Genomic DNA, 17,804 nt, shown 5'->3' on the forward strand with positions numbered 1-17,804 from the left:
TGGCCATGGGACCATGCACAGTGCTGGGGATCAAACCAGAGTTTGCTGTGAGCAAGGTAGATGCCTTAATTCTTGTCCTATCTACCCAGCCTGAGTTATATCCTTGAGTAGTTCCTGAAGTGAGATAGAGGCTAATGCACAGTGGAGGGTCTGAACTTAGGACTATGGAGTCTTACAGAGACCATGTTGACTGTACTATCTTGGTGAAATGAATGACTGCCACTTGGTTATATTGGTTAAGTACAGGAATTTCTACCTGATTGTTTTGTTGCTTGGAATTTTCCCGATATTCCTTGTGAACAGAGGTTATTTTTGTGTGTAGTATAGTACCCTAGGTCTAGAATATTAAGTTTGGGTTCAATTGCTGACTTAATATGTCTTAAAAACAGGTACAACAATTCTTTTCCTTGAAAACACTTTTAACAAGATGTAAAGCTCATAATATAACTCAGTGGCAAAGTACTCATATCACATGTGAGGTCTTGGGGAGGAAGACACCACAGGAAAACAACTCAAATTTTTATGCATTTAAAAAGTAGGCTTATAATTTTGAACTGTATACCATTTTTACAATAATTATGAATCAAACCACTATTTTTCCTCTAAAACCTTCACTTCAAGGATAATGGTTATGTCTTTTTCAATTTTATTTTTGACTATGTCTTTTTTAAAAAATCATATGGTAGGCTACATGTGTTTATTGTATTATGTATTTTTCTCACCAAACATATTTTTAATATGTTTGTATCTACTTGACATTTAGTTAAAAGCTATAACCATACTATCTGGTTGTGTATTTTTTTTGGATTTTGTTTTGGAAAATCTAGTGCAAATAAAATATTTCAGTGAATTGAGTGTTCTGGGTAAGTCAGTTCACTTCCTTAAGTTTTTCTATGTCTACCAATAATTGCCCATGTAGATTCTCCCAAACATGGAATGAAAAAATTAAAACATCTGAGTATTAATGTTTGTTGGAGATCATGGTTTTAACTCCTTGTTTGCAAAATTTCCTCCATGTACTAAATTCTGTCCTCAGAAAAACCTGTTGAAGTTTAACCCCACTAATTCAGAATATGACATTATTTGGAAATGGGTTTGCCGCAGATCTGGTTCATTAAATTTAGGCTGTGGGTCTCTATTGCAATGTACCTTGAATCTTTATTTATTTATTTTGGGGGTTTGGGAGCCACATTCAGTGGAGCTCAGGGGCCATTTCTGACTCTGCTCAAGAGTGACCCGTAGAAGGACTGGGGATTGAAACAGGGTTGACTGCATACAAAACAACCACATTAACTCCAAGTACAGTCTCTCCAGTCCTATAACTTGCAGAAGACAGTTATATGCAGACAGAAGCATATATGCTGAGGGTCTTGCGAGCAAAAAAGTGATAAAGATTACCAGAAAACCACCAAAAGTCAGGAAGAACTCTGGAAGGATTCCCTACAGTTTTCAGAGAGAGAGAGGGAGAGTCACCTCTACCAACAATCTGAGTCAGGGTTCAAGACTTCCTAACTGTGAGGCGATATATTCCTGTTAGTTTTTGTTTGTTTTGTTTTGGTGCCACACACGGTGATGCTCAGGGCTTGTCCCTGGATCCGTGCTCAGGGATCACTCCTGGCAAGCTAAGGGGACCATATGGGGTGCTGGGAATCAAACCCGAGTAGACTGTATGCAAGGCAAATGCTCTATGTGGTATACTGTCTCTCTGCTCTGATACTCCTGTTATAACACCAGATAATGTTTTTTTTGGGTGAATGCAGCCCTAGGAAACTAATACACCTAAAAAAAAAAAGAAAGAAAGAAACTAATACACATACCTGATGTTTATAGTAATTATAAATATTATTGTGGTATCAGACTATAGTTATCAATTAGATTAATGGTGTTTCACTTCATGGAGTCAATGAACTCATCACCTGTTTGGCAACTCTGAAACACAGCATTGGGACCACCTAGATGCATATTCTCCAAACAGGTAGCAGTGAGGACCTCTAAGGAGGGAAAGTAGAGTCAGCAGTCCCTTAAAATGAATGCTTTTTAATTTACGCTTTGGGCAACATGGTTACAAGAGTGTTAATGTTTATGATTTTAATGTATAAAGTTACTGCTCCCTTGGAGACTGGAGCGATAGTACAGTGTGTAGGGCATTTGCCTTGCACGTGGCCAATCCGAGATCAAACCCCAGCACCCCAAATTCCCCCACCCCCCAAGCTTTCCTGGATTGGTCCCTGAGCTCAGAGTCAGTTGAGGCCAAGAGAAAAAAAAAACCCCAAATTTGAAAATTAAGTTACTGGTCCCAGTACCACCAGTGTCCGTCTGTCACTGTTGTTACGTCACTTCTAGTCTACATCTTTCTTCCTGCTTCCTCACCTACCACTGTGTAGTAATCTCAGTTTTATAATCCAGGGTCAAGGGTTTGTCATCATTCAATACTATTTCCTTATTTTTCCTCTATATACCACAGTCGACTTATGTCATTTGGTATTTGTTCTTCTTCTGATTTGTTTCACTTAGCAGGGTACCCTCCAGTGCCAGCCAAATTGCAACAACTGCAAGATTTCATATTTTCTTATAGTTTGATATTATTCCATTATTCCCCATTATACCATGGCTTCTTTATCTGGGCTAGAGTTATTTCCATAATCTTACTATTGTATTAAGTGCTGCAAATATCTCTTTGAATGAATGTTTTTCTAATTTGAGGGTAAATGCCAAGAAGTGAAATTTCTGGGTTATCTGGAAACTCTATTCTTATTTTTTTTAGAAATTACCAGACTATTTTCCATAGAGGCTGAATCAGAGGACATTCCCATCAATAGTGATTGAGGGTTAGTGGTTCCTTTCTTCGGTTTGGTTTTACCAAATCCCCACCAACATTGGCTGTTCCTAGTCTTGTTGACATAGACCATTCTCACTGGTACGAAATAATACCTTATTATCTGAAAAATACATAACTACTTTTTTAAACAAATGGACATTCATTTTATCATTAAGGAGAAAATAATTCTTTGTGATTGGAAAGTGAATAGAAAAATCTTTAACAGAACCTTAAATGATGTTTGTATTTCACATAGTATTAAAATACTCCCCCCCCCCTTCCTTTCCCTTTTTGTTATAGCATTGCACAAGTGTTGCATACACTTGGTTGTATGGCTCACATACTTGTTGCACATCAGAGTTCATGTTGCACAGCTGGAGATCACACTCAGCAATGTGGGGTGGTGCTGAGGAAGTCACACTTAGAAAACTCACCTATGAGGCCCACTGTAGCACTGAGACACATCCCCAGGCCCTACAACGTTTCTGTTCAGTTAAACTAACCTTCATAAAATGTGAACAAGTGAGGTTTAAGGCTGAATCCATAATTCATGTAGTACCCAGAGTTGTTCATTGCATCCCCTTACCCTGAGAAGTAGTCCAGCTTGGACATGTGGTTCCCTGAGCACCGCCAGGATTAGCTTCTGAGTGCAGAGCCAGGAGTAACCCCTGTGCATCACCAGGTGTGACCCAAAAAGCAAAAAAAAAAAAAAAAAAAAAAAAAAATCCTGGGTTCTAGGCCTGCCTCTGCCAGAGACTCCCTTTGCTTCCTTTGGAGGGAAATGCCAGCCTTTGCCATTATCATCCTGCATAGCAGCAGGATAGAAGCTCTTCTCTTCCTCACACAAAGCCTGAGAATTCAAGGAAAACGTCAGGGACCTCCAGGGCTGTAGCGGGGTGTATGAGAGGAAGCATGTTTCTGCCTCTGAAGAGAGCATACTTCGCTGAGAACAGTTTAGACAGAAAGTGGTAAAGACTGAAGGAGGAGAGAGGCAGAAAGCAAAGCAGGGGGGGGGCAGCAGAAAGCAAATATTTGCCCCCAAGGGGACAGGAGAGAGTCACTTAACTGCTTCCAGTTAGGGGTTATGGCCTATTTTGACCCATTCATCCCTTCTTCCAGCTATAAAACCCAGTATGCTTAACATTATATTAAATTATAGGTAAGGTAGAAAAATGCTTGAAAGGCTGGAAAATAAAGCAGCCTTGGCTGTAACTTTTCATTTCAACCATAGTTTGCCGTTTTCTTCCATTTTCTCTCTTATAGCAAATAGACTTTTAATTAGATGTCTGCATGTTTTAGAACTTTAAAAAAATATTCTACTAATTTGGAATTAAGATTAGACCACAGGTATACCATTCCATTATTTATGAAGCCAGGATTTACAGTGTAAATTAAAGATGTAAACTTTTTTGTCGACTACTCTTAAATATGACCTTCAAACAATATGTTAATACTTAACAGAATGACAAATGCGAAATAACCTTTGAACCAGTAATTCCACACAGTTAAGTTGGGTATCACCTCTCTGAAAAAAAATCTGTAAAATATGTACATTCATCATCTCGCATCTGACCTGCCAGTTGTTTGGGATATTTGATGTGCCCATTAGATAATCACTGCTGGTTGTATTTCTAAACTCCAGGCCTCCCAACTTCTTTAGCAGTTTAAATCAGACACCTTTCATAAATTACAATTTGAGTATTAGCTTGCCAATCCAAATCACACATTAAAATTAAGTCTCAGAGTTTGCTGGACTTATTAATTACAAAAAACATCAAAGTGGTTTTTCATGGCTATGTACATGATATAAACCTTTAATAATATATATTGGTACAGTAATTGAGATCCTGTTAAAGAGATCATTATTTTATTGTTCAAGATTGATAGCTCTCACCTACAAAAGGCACTGTAGATTGTGCATGTGGTCTAATAATTTACAAATTTTCCTTTGATGTAGATGAGAAAAGTTCCATCCTTCTTTTTGATAAATATTTTGAAATTTAAAATAAAAAAAGATTTAAGACTGAGGTCCTCATATTCTGATTGTCAGGGCCTTCTATTTCCTTTTGAAGATTTTTCTGTCTCAGATCATTTAATAATGCCAGACACGGACTTCTGGAATCCAAACCGACAGTCTGTCAACACACAACAGAAGAAATAGTGGATGAATCTGATCTTATCTGATCTTATCTATTTTTCTGCTACTGCTGCTTCTATTGCGACCACACGAGGTCACTGTTGATAGCTGGTGCACAATTCAGTTTCTACTCATCCGAAGCTGGTATAAAATGCTAGTGAGCCTGGAGTGTCCTAGTTAAAAATAGCTTACATGGACTTTGAACTTACTGTAGGTTTATATTGTAGAGCGCACAATTGCATCAATCTTATTTAAGCCTCAAAATATGCCTGGAGCTGTTGTTATGTTCCTTTTTCTGTAGTTGCAAAACGTGAGATGCAGAAAGGTTGAGTGTCCGGGGTCACAGAATAAGTGGGCTTTTAACTCTCTACTCACCACGAATCTTTCCATCCTTTGAATATGTTCTTGCTTTGGTATCTAGTAATCCCACTTTTACGAATTTATCCAAATGAGAGAGGTAAGTACATAACAGTTTCTGTGCAGGTTATGCAATATATCATGGTAAGCAATATATACATTGGAGACAATGTAAAGGTCAAAGAGGGTGTCTAGATCATTTATAATATAACCACAGGCTAAGATATTAATATGTTATATTGACTAAATTATTCATAGTACTGATTATGGGTTTATGTGTTTTGCTTCTTCACTCAGTTAATTCCCATGAAGTCCTATAGTAGAGGTATGTCTATCTTACTTCACTTACTATAAGACACCTTTATTAGAAGACAGATCATTATTGTATGTATGAATGAACAAATTGCTGGCAATTAATTGAGGAAACAATGCCTTTTATTATCTGTGTGATGTCACAGGTATTAAATGTGGGGAAATGTTCATCTTAAAATTGACAACTGTAGAAATGGGGGCATAGAGACTATTTTGTCCAATGCTAAGAGGCGAAAAGGAGAAACAATAAAGGCCAGGGGTATGGCTCCAGAGTGCAGACATTTCTGAGCCTGTCTGAGGTGCTGATTTCAAACCCCTGCACCACCTGGGTCTCACCTGGATCTCTGTGCTCTGCTTCGCATATCCCTAATGACTGTCAACCAGTGCTGGGTGATCCTGTTGGCCCTGTTGAGGCCCCATGTCACAACATTGGCCAGTTCCATTGGGCACAGAATCCCAGGCAAGGGCTGCCAGTTCAGCGGGGTGTGGCCCCCATAAATGGGAGACTCTACATAGGGGCTAGAATAGTAAGAAGGGTGAGTAACAGTTTCAACTTGTCGAGTACTATCTCTCCCTTCTCTGCTTCTTGGAGAAATAGAGAATTTTGAAAATATTTCATTTTCTTTATTGGAGGGGAGCTCCAAAGAAGAGTTTTGGGGACTACTTCTAGCAGTGCACAGCCAACCTGGCTGAATGGTTCAGTGCTAAGGCCCAGGATGAGGTGCTGTGTGGGAGCACCAGGGGACACCCCAGAAGTGTAAAACATCCTCTAGGACTATACAGACTGGTATCAGAGGCTGTCATATGTTGCCAGAATTCAAATTGATGCTCTGTCACCTGCAAAGCAAGCACCCTTGACCACTGAGCCATCTCCCCAGTTTCTTGACAATTTTTTAAAAATCAAAACTACCCTTAAAGAATGAGTTTATGCCCCACATATCACAGTGTAGGATTCAAGCAAGTCTCAAATCTTGGGGAACATTTCTATTTGAACCAAAAGACATTTTCCCTCCTTTCTGTGCATTGAATAGTCGTCTGGGCATCAGTGCTTTTGTTGAGTTTTGTACTGTCTGCACAATCCTCTCAGAACATTTATGTAAACAAGTTCTGCAAGCAACTTTTCTTTTTCCCCATTTTTCCCCCAAAGGCATTGTTGCTACTTGGGGAACAGGAAGGGTCAGTTCAATTTAAAGTCAAGTCCAAGCTCTTGTCAGCAAATGTGCTACCACGTAGAAGTGAATTTTTGGATTATTATCCCAAGATTCTTGCCGCCCAGCTATCTTCCACAGTTTTCTCCATTTTGAAACCAGGAAATTTCAAAAGTCAGTCAATGGACCTGAACTTTGCTCCAAAAATATTTGGTAAACTCACAAAAAAAAAAAGTAGAGTGCTGGTTATGCCCCCAGATTTATTCTATCTGACCACTTAGAAGTCAGACATAGAAATCTGCCTTTCTCCATTAGCCGTTAGGCATGCTAAAAGTGAAGACTCACCAAAGTAGATAGATCTTCCCTTCATATGTATATAACTCCTCACTTTCCCGGAAATCTAGTTTGGCTGCATGATAATCCCCTTTCATAAATCATATTTTTAATCATAGTTTACAACAGCATTAAAAGTGTTATTTTATAGCTTGCAGCACTGCTGTACCAATCCCTCCCGACAGTGTGTCATAATCCCTGCACCATTGTCACCTCCCTCCTGCCCCTAGCCTCTTAGCCTTGCAGTTCCCAGTACTAGTAATCCCATCTCAGGATTTACTTCCACTAAGGCTGGTCTAGTCTCTTTGTTTCTTTATATTCTACATATGATCAAGACATCCGGAATTTCTCTTTTACTTTCTGTTGTGCTTCACTTTACAACACAGCTTCCAGTCCCATCCAAGCTGCAGCAAGCTACAAGATTTCATCTTTTTTTTCATAGCTGAGTCTTATTCCATTGTGCAAATATACCACAGTTTCTTTATCCACTCATCTATTGTTGATCACTTGGGAAAATCTTTTTTCATCTGATGGTTGAGTTATTTTCTCCTTGGAAATAAAAAAAAAGAGACAATTTTTTAAATGTGTATGAGTTTATTTACATATTGTAATTTTTAATTACAAAGAATTTACTTCTAAAATTGATTTATTTCTAAAATGTTGGACTGTGATCCTATCTTTAATGACTCTTAGAAACTTAGATCCCAATAAGCCATTGAACTCTGATGCAGTTAGTTGTACAGAAACCCTCACCACATTCGATAATCTCTTATAGCTTCTTTTCTTTACAAAAGGAATAAAGAAAAAAATACTTTGAAAAAGTGAAAAGAGATTAAACTTGCTTTTCTACATATTCTTCATAAACTGCCATCCCTTCTCAGAGCCATCTGGTCTACCCTTGGCAAATTGCCACCAGCACCATCTATTGTGAAATTGTCTTTTTTTTGTCTTTTTTTTTTTTTAACTTCCCAAGCAATGCTCCAGGACCCCAGGACCTCTCCCAGTGATTCTTGGTCAACTGGGCCAGTGGTTCCATGGAAGGGCCCAAGAATGCAGTGCTTCTGGGAACTGTGTACTTGGGCCACTCTGCAAGTTATAGGATTTCTCCAGGACCACACCCAGCAGTGCTCCATAGAGCTGCTCAATAGCATCTATTGAGTATCATGTGGGCTTGGTGGGAAGGCATGCACCTTAACTCCTGGCTATCTCTCCCACCCTAAAACTGCCTTCTTGTGGACAGAAAGTGTTCCTTGTGAGGAAAGGAAATGGCATGTTAGCAGGTATGGAGCAGTACCTGGTGCTATTCCTGTGGAGGCAGTCTACACTTTCTGCCCAGGATGAACTGCTTGTCTTTGGTCTGTGACCTCACAGTTGATGGAATAGCATAGTTCAAGATTCACAAACATTCAAAATTAGGCTTTTTCACATGCTTTTCCTGGTCCTTAAAAACAAGCACTTGTAGCATTCTAAGAACAAAATTTAAAAAAAAAAAAAAGCGAAAAAACCCATCCTGAAATTGTTCTTTTGAAGAGATGCTAAAATCCCCCTAAATCCTCTGCAGATGATTCTTGAGAAAAAAAAAAAAAAAGAACAACAACAACAACCAAAAACACAACCATTTCTTGGTGGGTATTTCCTTTCAAATGAGTTGTTTCTTATCAGTTTCAGACTTTTTCCCCCCCAAGAACCCCAGGGAGATTTACAGTGGGGCAATCCAGTTTACATGGCGAAAATGAAACCACCAGCCATAGCTTATGATGCAATAAATAGTGTAATAAAAGAGGTGCTAAAAAAAAAGCAACGGAAGTTTTGTTATCTTAGAAGAAAAGCCACAGAGATAGGACTTGGATTTGCTGAATTGCTTACCTGAGTTTCTCCACACACAGACCCAGGTCCCTGTAACTAGAACCTCCCGCAGATGAAAGAGAACCCCAGCCACCAAGTTTCTGTTTTCCTGCATTAAAGATGCTATCTGATCATTCCATCTCTGTCTTTTCTCACTCACCATTTTCTTTGTTTAAACATTAGTATAAAAATAATCTTTATCAAATATACTAGTTGGATAAATGAAATTGAGATGAATTAATAGTTTTTTTAAAATATTCAGATAATGAAGGGCAAGCCCATACATATATATGTGTGTATATATATATATATATATATATAGAGAGAGAGAGAGAGAGAGAGAGAGAGAGAGAGAGAGACAGTGTCTGGACAGTACCTAAAACTAAAATTCATAGTCTTTCTTCTTTCATCTCAGCCTCTGTATCAGGTAGTAGAGGTGGGGTGGGGATTTATTTGTCCTACATAATGGACAGACTGCTGATGGCAATTAGATAGTGCAGTATTTTTATTTGTATCATTTCTCTCTAAAAGGAGCTGCATGCTATAGAAATAAAAGTTGGCATGCGGGCATCAAGAAAGCTAGCTGACTTTGAATCTGACCACACTGGTGTGGGTAACAAACTGTGACTCCTACATACCAACTTTGACCAATTCCACATCGCTGTAATGACGCCACTGACTTTGTATGTGACACATTCTCAGAAAAACCCTCCTAACCTTAGCGGGGGCCCAGTCCTCAAACCTTCACACCCCTCCCTTCCTCCTCCTCATCCATTTCCCTTGTGGCCCTGCTCTCAAGTCAACCTCTTAGAAGCATTTATGTATGTGTCCCTGTCTTTCTCTTTGACTAAGCTAAAGGCTCCATGAAAGCTTCTGAGTAGTATCCATGACCGTTTCTTTCCGCTGGATACTGAGAATGGAACGTCATTCACACTGAACTTTGAGTGGAAACATAAAACATTTGCTTTAAAATGGTCAGATGGTCAATCTTTGCTTCTTACATGCTTAGTCATTTTCAGCCCAGTAAGCAGAGAAAAAACCTACACAACATCTTTGGGGTCTGATTAAAAATACGAGGGTAGATTGCTAGCTTTGAGTATAACCAACCCAGTCACTCATATGGTACCCCTAACCTTGATAGCAGTGATCCCAGAGCACAAACACACACCCCCCCCCAAAAAAAACCCTGCCAAGATCTTCATTTCTGTGCATTACAGAGTAAGTCAGAATGATGTTCACAAAAGTTTTGCCAGTAACCATTTCTGATCTGAGATTTTGGACCAGTGGTAAATTTTATAATCTGTTATATTCACATGGCCGCTCGACCAGATTGCGGGGCTCTCTGTTCGTGGCGTGAGTGCACAGCTCAGGAGTACGGCAGTCGGCGGCACAGCAGGACAAGCATTTAGAAAATTTCTTTCACTCTTTGACCGCGTATTAGTTGAGAGGAGTGCAGCTGAAATTGTAACCAAAGGAGGCATTATGCTTCCTGAGAAATCTCAAGGAAAGGTGTTGCAACCCATGGTGGTTGCTGTTGGATCGGGCTGGAAAGGGAAGGGTGGAGAGATTCAACGAGTTAGTGTAGAAGTTAGAGATAGAGTACTTCTACCAGAATATGGAGGCACCAAAGTGGTTCTAGATGACAAGGATTATTTCTTGTTTAGAGACGGTGATATTCTTGGAAAGTATGTAGATTGAAGTACCACTATTGAAATGGCATCCCATGAAGCTTCCCATTCCACTGAAGTTCTGAAATCTTTCATCATGTAAATGATTTTCATGCCTCTTTTATAATAAACTAGTGATATCCAAACTAAAAAATATTATAATGTTTCCTCAAGATTTTTTATTGAACAAGAATGCTTTTACAACCAAATTCAAATGTGTAAAGAGTACAGAATTTTTGTGTGTTTTCTTGTTTGGTGTTTTCTGGAAGCAGGCCTGTGCTTTGGGGTTGAGAGGGTCTGGGGCTTGCCTGTCTTTAATGTCTTGAGCTAAGATGCAACTCATTAATTCAATGCCCCTGGAGACTGCACCTCAAACTTTATTCTTATTCGGAAGCTACAGGTCAGATGGTAAAATTGGGAAGGGTTTGAGCCTGCACCTCCTTACCTAGAACTAACCAGAGTGGCAGGCTACCAGTGGGCAAGGAATTTGAACACAAGTTGGTGTGGACTCAGAGGAGGATGCAGGTGGTACAGGGGGAACTGGTTTGTGATTTTACCAACACAGGATAAGCAATTGGGTTGTATCTTAAGTGATTCCTATAGCCTACTGATCCCCACAGCGTGTCTTGATTCAAGAGTGTCTTCACATTTGCTAAGTCCAACTATAAAATAATCTACCAGATACAATGTTTTTAAGGCTACAGACTGATTCCTCTTTTGGCAGGGGTTGGGGTGATGGTGTAGGGGGTGGGAGGGTGGAAGGGTATTAGTAATGGAACCCAGGGATTCACACATGCAAAGCAAGTGCTCTACTGCTGAGTTGTATCCCCAATCACCACAGTTGAATTTTGACTCCCTGTCAAAATTACTCCCTGAGAGTAACCCCAGACAGGTTACTTAACCCTACATTTTATATTCCTCAAGTGAGAAATGGAACTAACTAGAGCAACTTTGGGGGTTCTGGTTTTAGTGAGAGCTAATAATAAGTGAAAATGTTTTCCTAACATATGGGATAAGTGTACGCAATCATGGACATCTGTTTTCTTCTCATATCAAAATCAAAGCATTGCTGACAGCTGGTAATGCCATAAAAAGTAAAATGCAAACAGAGTAACCTTAATTATTTCCCCTTTATAAGGGAAGCAACTAAGGCTTCCCGAGAGTAAGTGATTAGCCCAGAGTTACACCAACAGAATATGGCAGAAGTGTTCCTTTCTCTTGCCTAGTATTTCCCAGGAACATCCCCCCGGAGCTTCCTGAACTTCAACTCTTGGGTACCCATGCCTCCAACACTGAGATATTTTTCAGGCGATTTCTACAGAACAGATGGGAAATGCCAGAGCCAGCTTGGGGGATCCGAGCAGGCAAATGTCTCTTCCCCTAGCCTGGGGAAGGGACATTCTGTGATCCCCAGGGCTAACAAACTTTGACCTGACTTAGGTCTGGTTCTGCGGAAGAACACAAATGACCGCACTCCTATCAGCTGTCTGCTGTTTGAACAGAGATAATGCTATAGGATATCTCAGGCCAGTCTTTATTCTCCGAGATTTGGCTACTCAGAAATAATAAAGGTATTGCCCAATAGTTGAAAAGGGGAAGGTAGACAACAAACCAAAATTAATAACCTAGAATATGCTCCCAGACCCCCAAAGCATGGCATTGACCTCCAGGTGATAGGTGTTGATGCATATTTAACAACAACTCTCCGCAGATCCATGATCATTTGCAACCGTTGCTTGTTGCATTGGAGTAAATTCTCTGGCCAGGGCCTAGTGCCTAGTTTTAGTTCTGTTGGGGAGAATACAGTACAGAGGCCAAAGGGGTTGTCCAGAAGCACCTTGGTAGGTCAGCCTCTACCACACAGAGATGAGCTTAGAGATTAGGTCCAAAAGAGCGAACAAAAGTGTTCACAGAGTGGTTTGCAGTACTTATGACCTTTGTCTTTAAAATGTTTCCTGTTTGTTTTGGAATTTCACATCATTTGGTATTTGATAATAACTGTGCTGGACAGCCAGATCTCCCAGACCCTGCAGTGCTCAACCCCAGTTTAATCCCTCAGCTCATCCTGCATCTGCCTGTGCATGTCTGGAAAGAGGACTCTAGTTCTGGGAAACATGTTAGCTATACATTCATGCTACAGCTGTGAGAGTGCGCTCTCTCTCTCTCTCTCTCTCTCTCTCTCTCTCTCTCTCTGTGTGTCTTTCTCTCTCTTATTTTGCTTTGGGACCACATTCGGAAGTGCTCAAGGCTTTCTCCTGTCTCTGTGCTCAGAGATCACTCCTGGTGGTGCTCAGGGGACCATACATATATGATGCCGAGGACTGAACCAGTTTGATGCAAGTGCCTTGCCTGCTCTACCATCTTTCCAGTCTCAGCTTTCTCTTTCTTTTTATTTTGGCTTTTGTTGGTTTGGAGTGCAGCTATCTCACCTCTATAGCACCGACAGCACTGGTTTCTACTGACTTGGTTTAGCTTTAGTGTTTGATACCTGGCAGTGCTTGCTTAGGACCATGATGTCTGGTGTGCTAGGGGACCGGAACTCAGGCAGAGCCCTTTGAACCATCTCCCCAACCCTCCTGCATTATTCAGAAGAACATCTGAGGAATCACCTCAGCCCCAGCAGCACCTCCACACCCAGAATCAGGGCAATTATAGGCAAGGAATTTCTGGGCTGCTGCAGATCTCTCAGAGAAATCAAAATGGACTATCTTAAAGATTTTAAAAAGAAAAAAAAAAGACTCCTTCATCTTGATTTTTGTGAGCAGTATTCCATCCTGTATCTATGACCACATCCTTTTTATCCACTCATTTCTTGGTGGGCACTGGTACTGATTCCAGATCTCGGCTATTGTGAATAGTGCAGCAATGAACCGTGGATAGTAGTTATCTTCTCTGGTCAGCGTTTTTGGGTTCCTCGGGTAAATACCCGCATTGACCTAGCTAAAATGTATGGTCTTTCTGTCATTCTGTCTTTACTTATTTACTTATTTATTTATTTGTATTTTTAGGAACTTTCAAGACTTTTTTTTTTATAGAATATTATTCAGCAATTTTAAAGGAAAGAAGCAACAAAAAGAAATCCTGCTCTTTGCAACAATCTGGATCTACCCAGAAAGGACCATGCTAAGTGAAATTGGTCAGATGGAGAAAGACAAATATGGTATGATATTCCCTGTATGTGATAAAAAAAAGTTCAAATGAAGCAACAAACAAAGCAAAAACCTATTAAAAGATTTAAGGGACTGGATAAATTAGGTGTAGGGGGTCCTTTGCATTGTGACAAATGAAAATCAGGCAATGGTAATGATAAGCATAATGTGACATATACAGATATAAATAGCTAAGTTTGTATACCTGAAACCAATATAAATTTAGACACCTTAATAAATAATAATATGTTATTTAAATACACAAATGATAAATACATACATAAATAATAAGTGCATAAACAACTTGAGGGCTAGAAAGATAGTACAGGATGTAAGATGTTTGCCTCATATGAGGCCTAGCCTGGTTTGATCCCTGATACCACATATGGTCCTCTGAGCACCACCAAGAATGACCCCTGAACACAGAACCAGGGTAAGAAGCCCTGAGCACTATAGGATGTGGCCCAAAGACAAAGAAAAGTTTTTTAAATTTTTACTTATTTTTTTTTTTTTGCTTTTTTGGGTCACACCCAGTGATAGGAATACTGCTCACAACAGGGGTTGCTCCTGGTGCTGCACTCAGGAATTACTCCTGGCGGTGCTCAGGGAACCATATGGGAGCTGGGAATCAAACCTGGGTTGGCAGTGTGCAAGGCAAACATACCCGCTGTACTATTGCTCCAGCCCTGACAAAGAGAAGTTTTTAAAAATGAATAAGTGGGAGACAATGACCAATGCTTTCTGTTGAAGACTTTTGGGGCTCAGCTCTACCCTCTTCCATTGTCCCACAATTCCATACGGAGAGCCCAGTATCCACTGAGAATTTCTGGGAGATGGCCCAGCTAAGCAAAGCGCCTGGGACCAAGTGCTCAAATGCAGTTTTGATGACTAATTTTCATATGACCTGAGTGGATAGTGAGACTTCAATATTGTGAAACCCATCCATCAAAGGATCTTGATACTAGGAAAAAGAGTTCTGCAGAATAGTCACCCATGGCTTTAGGTCAGAGAGGAATGAAATCTCCCCCACCCACACTAAAGAGATAGGATCTGTTGGCAGTTGGTTTTAGTAAAGTTACCACAAGGGCAGAAACCCTAATCTGTGCCACTCACCTAGTGGCACAGATTAAAATAAATCCCATGAAGCCATCTATTTGGGGGGATGTTGACATGCTCTGACTAGATCCCTTACGTGCCTTGTGTGAGAAGAAAATAATTCCAAGGAGGGAAGTAAAGGATTGTTTTCGGAACATGCTTTTTCTTGTGCATTTTCTCTATTTGTATGTTTACAGTTGGTTATACTGTAGGGTGGGGTTTGGGGAGCACAGTCCTACTTAAGTTTCAGAATCAATTCCCCCCCATTTGCAATCAACATGATGCCAATGGTTCCCTCACATTATAGATACACCCTTTCTAGGCAGTATTTGTGGTTGGTGAATGTATGAATGGCAGTGGGGACAGACTGAGGTGTTTGGGTTTTTGTTGAATTTGCACCTGCATCATCACAGATCCCCTGGAGCTGCTCCCCTCCGGATGTTTGGCCCCAGGCAGTTTGGGGGAGAGAAAGGGGAGGAGGTACAAGGTGGTTGAGTCCTTTTACCTTTCTGAAAAATGTGAAAAATGAAAGCTATTGCGTAGGTACAGGATAGTTCCTGGGACCATGTGGTCATTTCGGAAGCAGGATATTAAGAAATGCTTAAGAAGTGCAGGATCCTGTGAGTTTCCACTTGGGAGGTGGAGTAGAGAAGCTCTCTCCCCCACCTCTTCCCCTCTCCCCCACAGTGGTTTCTGTTTTCAAAGGGTGGTTCCAAGACCTTCAAATTGGGGAAGTTAGCTAAGCCATTAATAAAAACAACTGCAACTGGGCACTTGGAGAAAGACTTCACTTTTGGCTTTCTGTACGTGAGAACAGATGGTTTCTGCTTTATGCAGAGACCCAGTTTACAGACAGCTTGGTTGACCAACAACAGTCAGGGCACTCAGCTGGATTGCTATTCCCTCTCTGCAACAATGATGTAAAAGTTGGTGAGTACCCTGATGCCCTCAGTGATGAGAAGGCAGAGCAGGAATTTTCACCGTTTCCTCTCTATTCCTCCCCCAGTATCCTGAATTGCAGGGGCTGAAGGCCTTGAAGCAATCCCTCCTAGTTCCCTAAGGCAGGCAGGTGTGGCAGGAGTCTCTGCCCATCTCATCTGGGATGTTTTAGCGGTGCAGCATGATGTAGTGATGAGCCATAGTTCCCACAGATTGGCAGACTTCCGTGGTCCCCTATTCAGAAGCTGTGTGTGACCCAGCGGGTCCTCCACGAACATTCATGCTATTCTGTTGCAGGAGGAGTTTTTTTTTGGGGGGGGGGGAGGAAAGGGCAACGAGCTGTCATTGATGGGTTGGCACAGGAGATGACCCAGGTGTGGAAACTGGCCTCAGAGGTGAGATTTCAATTCTGCCTCATTTGCATTGATGTGAGGCTGATGAGATCTGAGTTAACTACCCTGATGGAATGGGCATGTCTGGCAAATCAAGTGGTTGTTGGGCGCCATAGTCAGACGGCTGCTCCTGGCCCTGTGCTTGGATATGACTCCTGTCTATGCTTAGAGGACCATGAAGTGTCAGGGAATGAACAAACCCAGGACTCACTCTGTCATTTTTTTGTTTCGCTGGTTTTGGGGCCCACACTCAGTTGTGCATAGACTAACTCCTGGCTCTGCACCCAGGGATCACTGGGTGGGAATCAGGGACCATAGGTATGATGCATCGAGGATCAAATCTGGGTCAGTAGCTTGCAAGGCAAGCAACTTACCTACTCTGCCCTCTCCCCAGCCCCAAACCTCCCACATTTATTTATTTTTTTTATATTTTTTATTTTATAAAGTAGTTCACAATATTTGATTACATTTAATGTTCAAACACCAATCCCACGACCATTACACCTTTCCACCATCATATTTCAGGTGTTTCCATCCTGAACCCCAATCCCTGCCCCAAAGTGGAACTAAAATAATATAATATTTCCCTCTAAGATTGGTTGCCTCCCAGGGCACAAGGTGTGCATGTGTGAGGCCAAGGGATCAGTCCCTGGCTTTGCATTGCCTGTCTTTTCCCCCAGCACTGCTGGTTGTGGCCTCAGTGAACTCTGAACACCTCCAGAAGTAGCCCTCACAATAAATAAATAAATAAATAATAATTAAACCTGCAAAAAAAATAAAAGATTGGTTGCCTTTGAATTGATTACTTTGAATCCATCAAATGTACTGCCGTACTCTTGGAGTATTGGTAGGCTGTGTCCTATGAAGTATCGAGCCAGCTGCAAATGCGGCCATGCGCTCCAGGAATAGGTTCACTCATGGGTGAGGCTCAGTCCGAGCATATGGAGAGTGGCCATGAGCATGGCAACAGTTGAGTTCTGGGGGTTTTGGGCTGCTAGAGCTGGGTCCCTTGGGGTGGGAAGGTTCTCACCCACCCCCCTCTGGGGCACCCCAAGGCCTCCCACATTTAAAGCATGCATTCAGCTCATTGAACTATCTCTCCAGTCCCTAAACCTGTCTTAGTTTGAAGAAATTACCATGAAAAAGTTCTTTGGTGGTGGGTTTGATGAGTTCTATGCATATATAGAGAGGTGTGGAGACATACTCCTGTAAAACAATCAACATTTGATGAAAAAAAAGTAATTTATAATAAAAACCTACTCACATTGTTCTCAGAAACATAATATTATAAGAAAAACATGCCAATGAAAGAGATGCATCCAAAAAAGAGCTACCAAGGTTTAAAAGTATAATTTCAATTATTTAAACGTGGAATCAATAGCTTAAATTTATTACCTACATATTTATACAGCTTCGCCTTAGAAGATTATTATTGGGGGTGGAGAAATAGTATAACACAGCAGGTAAGGAACTTGCCTTACATGCAGCCAACACGTTTGATCCTCAGCATCCCATATGGTCCCCCAAGCACTGCCAGGAGTAATTCCTGAGTTCAGAGCCAGGAGTAACCGCTATACACTGCCAGGTGTGGCTCAAAAACAAGATTATTATG

This window comes from Sorex fumeus, unplaced genomic scaffold (genome assembly GCF_029834395.1).
Source record: "Sorex fumeus unplaced genomic scaffold, SorFum_2.1 ptg000007l, whole genome shotgun sequence".
In the NCBI taxonomy this organism is placed as follows: Eukaryota; Metazoa; Chordata; class Mammalia; order Eulipotyphla; family Soricidae; genus Sorex; species Sorex fumeus.